The sequence below is a fragment of the Rhagoletis zephyria genome, unplaced genomic scaffold, assembly GCF_001687245.7.
Source record: "Rhagoletis zephyria isolate East Lansing unplaced genomic scaffold, Rhagoletis_zephyria_1.1 Rzeph_scaffold_00441, whole genome shotgun sequence".
Classification (NCBI taxonomy): Eukaryota; Metazoa; Arthropoda; class Insecta; order Diptera; family Tephritidae; genus Rhagoletis; species Rhagoletis zephyria.
In genome coordinates, this window is record NW_016157525.1 from 155,890 (window position 1) to 165,291 (window position 9,402).

Below are 9,402 nucleotides of genomic sequence, written 5' to 3' on the forward strand. Positions count from 1 at the left end.
ATTTTGAAAAGGCAGAACAGGGCTCGAATCGTAACAGTAGTGAACGAGCCACTCGTGACGAAAAAATGCATATTTTGGATTATAATAGTCGTAAATGTACTATGGGATAATGAAACAAAAGCTGACGCACTTAGATGGGCATGCATGACCTAATGACAGTTAAAACAGACAGTAACACGAATACATAAAAATCGGAAGGAAACACGAACTATTTAGAGCGAAAAATTACACTAAAGATGGCACGACGCCGAAACTGGTTTGTCTCCAAACCAAATTTGACAAAGGATGACGAAAAATCGTTCCACAATACATCATTCAATATTGTTAATTCAGTATAAATCCAAATTTTTTCTTGCAAATTACTAAAATATATTTACATATGTATATCTATAGATGAAGAAATAGAGTATTTTCTCGTAGTATAGTATGCCGATCGGAAAAATAGTATAATACTATATATTATAGTACGGTTGGCAACCCTACCTGGCATTGAAGTCGCCAAGCACGATTTGGATATCAAGGCGGGGCAGCGCTCGTGTGTGCACTCCAAGCTAGAAGCTGTATAAACATTGCGAATAACATAAATAATTAGGTAGCATTTAATTCATAAGATCATTTTCTCTTGGAAGAGTAAAACTGCTCTTGATAGCTTTTGTCGCATTCGTAAATGAAAACTAAGGCCGAAAAGTCTTCTAAATGAAATGTGAGCAGCTGAGACCTTAGTTAATCTTTTAAACCCGACATCAGAGGTAAAAAGTAGGGCTGGGAGATCTATCGAGATTTTTTGAATATCCGGATAACTTCCAACAGTGACGTGTGTCTAATGCGCAAAGGTTCTTATATGTTGATATGAGGTACTTTGTCTGATGATCAGATTGGCGGCCCGTTTTCCCCAATACCAGGTTCCATTCGTGCTATCAAAAGCGGTTCTAAAGCAGCTACGACCAACTCATCAGTACAGTGTGCGAGCTTTTACAAAAGAGTTTTGAGCTTTCTCACTGACAGTCTCACACCGAAGTACAAAAGCTTTCTTTGCACGGCAAGAAAAAATATTTATTTGCTTTGCTTGCCAGGCAACATTTAGCTGCTGAGCAGATAGGGCAAGCAAGTTTTAATAGTCGTAAAACAATTTTAACTATACTAACGTATTTGTGTCCATACGTCCTACTGTATTTTACAATGATTTTTATTTTTTGAGTCTAACCAATAAAGACTAAAGAATAATAATTAACTTTGGAGTTTTATTTTTTCGCGCAAAGGAAATTATTATTAAGTTCTGACAACGCTTCGTCTATGACGACATGATTTTTTTGAACGCGGCAGCGACATCATGAATTTCTATGAGTTTGACATAAAAGAATAGGAAGAACCTTATCTGTCGCTGGAAAAATAGAAATCTATATATAAATACGCCACAAGAAAATTTTGCAATCCCTTTTACTTACTTACTTTTTACTTTACTTATCACAGATGCATAGGTTGTAAATACCCTACTTAGGTTGAAAAATTGTAGGTACTGGGAAAGAGGGCGTGGAACTTCCCATACAAACTGAAATTCTTGTATCGCTTATCTCTGGAACCGCTTAAGCTAACGTCCCTAAATTGGACACAGCAACATATGTAGTCAATACCGTACTTACGGCGAAAAGTGGTAGATTTCGGAAAAGGGGGTGTGGTACAGCTCATAAAAACTGAAATTCTTATATCGCTTATCTCTGGAACCGCTTAAGCTAACGTCCCTAAATTGGACACAGCAACATATGTAGTCAATACCGTACTTACGGCGAAAAGTGGTAGATTTCGGAAAAGGGGGTGTGGTACAGCTCATAAAAACTGAAATTCTTATATCGCTTATCTATGGAACCGCTTATGCTAACGTCCCGAAATTTGACACAGCAACATGTATTGTCAATACCGTACTTACGGCGAAAAGAGGTAGATTTTGGAAAAAGGGGCGTGGCACCGTCCATACAAAGTGAAATTCTAATATCGCGTATCGCTGGAACCACTTATGCTAACGTCCTGAAATTTGACGCAGCTATTTATGATATCAATAACGTACTTATGGCGAAACGTGGTAGATAATGGGAAAGGGGGTGTGGCATCGCCCATACAAACTGAAATTTTCATATCGTTTATCTCTGGAGCCGCCTATGCTAACGTTCTGAAATTTGACACAGCAACATATGTTGTCAATATCGTACTTACGGAGAAATATGGTAGATTTAGGAAAAGGGGTCGTGGCACCGCCCATACAAGCGGAAAATCTCATAACGGTTATCTCTGGAACCACTTATTATAATGTAATGGAATTTTATTCACCTACATTTATACACATGTTGCGATTGCAAGAATCATTAAATTGGGAACCATTTTCTCCCCGATTTAAAAATCACATTGAATGATTGTTGTTTGGTGCAAAAGTTTTTAGAAGGATCAGTGTGTTTGTCTNCTATATATAAATACGCCACAAGAAAATTTTGCAATCCCTTTTACTTACTTACTTTTTACTTTACTTATCACAGATGCATAGGTTGTAAATACCCTACTTAGGTTGAAAAATTGTAGGTACTGGGAAAGAGGGCGTGGAACTTCCCATACAAACTGAAATTCTTGTATCGCTTATCTCTGGAACCGCTTAAGCTAACGTCCCTAAATTGGACACAGCAACATATGTAGTCAATACCGTACTTACGGCGAAAAGTGGTAGATTTCGGAAAAGGGGGTGTGGTACAGCTCATAAAAACTGAAATTCTTATATCGCTTATCTATGGAACCGCTTATGCTAACGTCCCGAAATTTGACACAGCAACATGTATTGTCAATACCGTACTTACGGCGAAAAGAGGTAGATTTTGGAAAAAGGGGCGTGGCACCGTCCATACAAAGTGAAATTCTAATATCGCGTATCGCTGGAACCACTTATGCTAACGTCCTGAAATTTGACGCAGCTATTTATGATATCAATAACGTACTTATGGAGAAACGTGGTAGATAATGGGAAAGGGGGTGTGGCATCGCCCATACAAACTGAAATTTTCATATCGTTTATCTCTGGAGCCGCCTATGCTAACGTTCTGAAATTTGACACAGCAACATATGTTGTCAATATCGTACTTACGGAGAAATATGGTAGATTTAGGAAAAGGGGTCGTGGCACCGCCCATACAAGCGGAAAATCTCATAACGGTTATCTCTGGAACCACTTATTATAATGTAATGGAATTTTATTCACCTACATTTATACACATGTTGCGATTGCAAGAATCATTAAATTGGGAAGCATTTTCTCCCCGATTTAAAAATCACATTGAATGATTGTTGTTTGGTGCAAAAGTTTTTAGAAGGATCAGTGTGTTTGTCTTCCGATAGGTGACGCAGGGATCGAGAGCTATCCTAAAAATTATATTGTTGATCAGATTTGTTTCACTTTTAGAACACATATTAGTAATATAAAACTTGGTATAACTTGGTAGCCCAATCGTGTGATGAAAAAATATTGGGCTCTGGCCCAGTGTTGATAAAAACCCGTGTGAAACCGCTGTTAGAGAAGGAAATATTATCTTTTGTTGTAAACCTCCAAGATACGTTCTCAACACCGAGAGAAAAAAACAAGGAAAAAGTACTTTCCGGAACAAGAAAATCTTTAATACAAGAATATCATGTTTATTTCAAAAATTGTCTCATTGTTGAACTAACAGCGCCGCTCTTCGCATAACNGCTTAAGCTAACGTCCCTAAATTGGACACAGCAACATATGTAGTCAATACCGTACTTAGGGCGAAAAGTGGTAGATTTCGGAAAAGGGGGTGTGGTACAGCTCATAAAAACTGAAATTCTTATATCGCTTATCTATGGAACCGCTTATGCTAACGTCCCGAAATTTGACACAGCAACATGTATTGTCAATACCGTACTTACGGCGAAAAGAGGTAGATTTTGGAAAAAGGGGCGTGGCACCGTCCATACAAAGTGAAATTCTAATATCGCGTATCGCTGGAACCACTTATGCTAACGTCCTGAAATTTGACGCAGCTATTTATGATATCAATAACGTACTTATGGCGAAACGTGGTAGATAATGGGAAAGGGGGTGTGGCATCGCCCATACAAACTGAAATTTTCATATCGTTTATCTCTGGAGCCGCCTATGCTAACGTTCTGAAATTTGACACAGCAACATATGTTGTCAATATCGTACTTACGGAGAAATATGGTAGATTTAGGAAAAGGGGTCGTGGCACCGCCCATACAAGCGGAAAATCTCATAACGGTTATCTCTGGAACCACTTATTATAATGTAATGGAATTTTATTCACCTACATTTATACACATGTTGCGATTGCAAGAATCATTAAATTGGGAAGCATTTTCTCCCCGATTTAAAAATCACATTGAATGATTGTTGTTTGGTGCAAAAGTTTTTAGAAGGATCAGTGTGTTTGTCTTCCGATAGGTGGCGCAGGGATCGAGAGCTATCCTAAAAATTATATTGTTGATCAGATTTGTTTCACTTTTAGAACACATATTAGTAATATAAAACTTGGTATAACTTGGTAGCCCAATCGTGTGATGAAAAAATATTGGGCTCTGGCCCAGTGTTGATAAAAACCCGTGTGAAACCGCTGTTAGAGAAGGAAATATTATCTTTTGTTGTAAACCTCCAAGATACGTTCTCAACACCGAGAGAAAAAAACAAGGAAAAAGTACTTTCCGGAACAAGAAAATCTTTAATACAAGAATATCATGTTTATTTCAAAAATTGTCTCATTGTTGAACTAACAGCGCCGCTCTTCGCATAACAGTTGACACGCTGTTAAAAATAAACAAAAGTAAAACTGTTGACAACAAATGTAAAGTGGTTGGATTAAAAATTTTCGCTGTTGAATTTCAGTTCCAAAAGCCACGCTGTTGATTTAAAAGTAAATCTTTGCGCCAACAACGAAATTTACAAGAATTATCGGTACTTCTAAAAGTAAAATTTTTGTGACAACGTTATTCGTAATTGAAATTACCGCAGAACTTGTTGAGAAAATTAAAGCCGCGTCATTTCTGTGGCAATTGTTTTACGAAGCAGACGTTCCTTTCAAGTTTAGAAATATGGATATGAATATTATAAATGTGCTCGAAGAAATTTGTGTGAGAGTCAGCAGATTCCAGTATCTTATGTTGAACTTGTAAATGATATACTTGGAATGGGGATTATCTAGCGACGCCATACAAATTTTGTCTGAGTGTTCAATTAAATCCGTGGAGATATTAAAAATGATGCACACTCACGATATTGATGAAATTTTTAACAGCAGGACCGTCATCGCAGTCAAAAGATATCATTATAAGTAAGTATTGAAAAGCTTCATATTATCATGTCCTTAATAAATATTACATCGTATTATTTCCTAGATTCAAAGCACTTTTATTTGTTCAATCTACTTCACTCAATAATATTACCTCCGCGAATCAGTAAGATATCCAAGCCATCAATATCTGACGCTCAAAACGACATGATAGTATATTTATTAAATCTAAATAATATCAAACAAAAAGAAGAGGAAATGAAGGACTGTGCCATCCAAGAAAAGTTAACACTACAGCCCCAAAGTTTTTGTTATTGGTGATTCAGTCGAAAATCTGTCAGAGTTTTACGTCTATTTGGATGGCCTACATTACAAGGTACCAACCTTACTTCGCGCCCTGGACCTGGTAATAAAAATATGTTTCATATTTAATTTAGAATATCCAGAAAAGAGCAAATGTGTGTAGATTTTTTTACAAGAACTTATATTTGAAGTCTCTTCTGAAGAGAAAATTCCAAAATTACAAAATATTTTTTCTAAACTAAATAATGGTCAGTGAGAAGTACTTATTCCACCAGTGCTCTTATTTGCTCTATTTGTGTTAACTTTTTCACGCTGTAAAATAATTTAGTTTTTCATTAGAATGAGGAACATAAAACTCCAATAACTTATCAGTTTTTATTGCGATAATTATTTTCTAATTTCCAAATATGTATAAAATAGACTTACAATGTTTACTTTATTATATTGTATACATACATATATACTTAACACGTTTAAATAAAAAGTTCTTTCAAACCAAAACCAATCAATTGAGTTTACGTTAAAACGTAAGCCAGAAAGATTCCACCTTTTTTCCAACAATTTTCACTTTTTCCTAACAAATTAGTATTTGAATAAAAATACGTAAGTTCTTTCCGCCAAAAGTGTTCGTCGTTGGGGCCTCAAAGTCCAAGTTTTAATTCAACTGCTTCATATTTTTCTAGCAACGACCTCCACTGTTAACTCAAATTAAAATTATTTAAAACAACAATTTATACACTTAATCTAAAAATGTTTGTGTTAAGTACTAATTAAGTTAAAAAATCAACAGTCTTTGGCTCTTGCTTCAAATGCAAGTAGTTGTTGGGTACGATTTAACCAATAAAAGTTGTTCCAAATACATATAAAATTGTTAGATGTACAGTTTTTTTTTCTCGGCGAACCGTTAATGATTCTGATGAAAAAAAGAAAGATTTTATGTAGATGTGGGCAATTTAGTTTTTAACCTCCAAGAGGCTCTCAGACAAATATAATGGAAAAACTTATTTACAGTCTGAATTGGTATATGTTTGACATATTAGTCAGTGATGAACATCTCATCTATATATATTTACAAATACCTATACTTTTTTCTATAAATGAAAATTGAGGCTCCTTTTTCGGTCTATTTTCAAAAGCTACTGAAGAAATTTGGAGGAGACTTGGTAGAATTAGCATTAATCAATCTGGTATTAACGTTCATAATTCGATATTAATTTTTAATGTAAATTCGCTATTAATTATGCTGGTGGACTTCAAAATAGTAATTCGCATTAAGGTGTTAGTATTGGTGACAGGTAAAATTCAAAAGTGTATGAAAAAGGATGTCGAATTTCGACAACTGGGCGATACTAGTAGATTTAATCTGGCCACAACCACAGTCGTCGTGTAGGCCGGTCGTCGCCAAAATAATTATCTACATAAGAGTACGTGTTAAAATAATTTGCCAGCTGTGGTCCGTCGTTTTCATTATTTTCGGGCTATTACTTGATTTTTATTTTTTCGGTCAAATTTAATAACACGGTGCTACAAAAAAAACATGAAATGCACTCGAAACAAAATTTATTAGTGTAGGTTGTAGCTATGGTCGAGTGCAACATAAAAATAGGTTCTGTATAAAGCATTGTTCACTCAAAATCGGTACGCATAAAATGGGTTATATCTTTTTAAGAGGTTTTCAGAAAAAAATATTTAATATGTTAAAATAAAGAGAAAACATTCCGCTATATTTAGATAGATATTAGCGAAAGTTTCATATTTTGCTTGGATAAACCAATAACAGACAATTTCTTTGATAATGATAAATCTTTCTGAACATACGTTCTAGAGACTTGAGTAGTCAACTTGTTCTACTAAACTATCTTTAGTTTATGTTTTTTCATAGTTCGCGCATCTCTACTAAGTTTGTTTTAAATAAATGCCGTGTATTTTTTGATTTGACGTAAATAGGACATATTCGTAAATTGATGAGTTCCAGAACTTTATTCATATCTTTGGCTTCAAACCGATTTAAAGTTACCTGTGAATAATTAATTTTCATTAAAACCAACCAAAACTTTACTGAAGGTCTAAAGTAGATGATACATTGGCTTAACACTTTGTGCAAGGGCTCCTTCCAGCATATTTCTGGGATCATACTTGTGGAGTCTGATCGAGTTTTAATGAGACTGCTTCGATTCTCTCGTCATTTCATATCCCTTTGACAACTGTGTCAACTTCTTTTTCTGAACATCCGTTCTAGAGACTTGAGTAGTCAACTTGTTCCACTAAACTATCTTTAGTTTATGTTTTTTCATAGTTCGCGCATCTCTACTAATTTTGTTTTGAATAAATGCCGTGTATTTTTTGATTTGACGTAAATAGGACATATTCGTAAATTGATGAGTTCCAGAACTTTATCCACATCTTTGGCTTCAAACCGATTTAAAGTTACCTGTGAATAATTAATTTTCATTAAAATCAACCAAAACTTTACTGAAGGTCTAAAGTAGATGATACAATGGCTTAACACTTTTTGCATGGGCTCCTTCCAGCATATTTCTGGGATCATACTTGTGGAGTCTGATCGAGTTTTAATGAGACTGTTTCGATTCTCTCGTCATTTCATATCCCTTTGACAACTGTGTCAACTTCTACAAATTTAGTTTTAAGAGGATATCACCCTGTTTCTTTTTAGCTTAAAACTTTTAACGTGGGAGTTGACCGAAGTCAAGTTTTAAACACGTTTTTAGTCATTACTAAAAAAATACCACATTTGGTGTGAACATTGGGGTAAAGTAAACGGGTGAGGTTTTTGTTATAAAACTAATTTAATCTAACAGAATTATATATATTATAACTCGATAAGGTTTAAATCTTACCATAGCTTCCATTCGCTGAACTGTGGATAATCGTTTTCCAATTCTCTCGNACCATAGCTTTCATTCGCTGAACTGTGGATAATCGTTTTCCAATTCTCTCGCGCGATCTTCTTCTGATAACCTGTTTTTTTTTATAATTGAGGTAAAGAGCCTTATCCTTAAGCTGGTGCGAAATGATTTTTTTTTTGATGATTAGCTTACTCTGTTAGTTTAAGCAGAAGGAATCCATTCATTGATTTTTGGAGGAAAATTAGAAGTTTTNATTCTTTCAACGTTATTTTTTGAGCAGCCACTTCCAACGCGAATAAAACTGTCAAATTAAAAGCCAGTACTATGAAATTTCAACCTCATAATGGTAGATCTATTGTCTAACGATCTGCATTGCAACTTTTTAATATATTCAAACAATTGCCGTATAGGAATTGCTGGAACGCGTACCAATTTTAAGTGAACAATGCTTTAGTTCCTGAATCCTCCATTTTTTTTTTCAAAACAACCCTCATGTTCGTACTTGATGCACTTATCTACTAACAGCTTAACTATGTTCTTTAAAATTTATTTCACCAAACTCATTTAATTGGAAATTAACTTAAATTAAATTTTTTATTTAATTCTCATTTAAATTATTTTCAGTTTCAATAAGCTATTTATTTAAGTGAGTAAAAAGTGGTTGTAAAACAGACTAGGCCAGCGAAAGCTTTCATATGTACTGAGAGCTTTTGAAAGCTTTGACACGCTGTGTTGTAAAAGCAGGGCTGGTATACAAGTAAGCAGCAGATACACAATGATCAGGTGATTAAACGTGTAACACCTCTGAGCGTGGTTATTAGGAATGTTAATCCCGGGATCCCGGGATCCGGGACTTTTTAAGGTCTCGAAAATGGCAAGTAATCCCGGGATTTTCGGGGTTTGTAATTTGCACTGATGGAATAGAAACTTCTTTT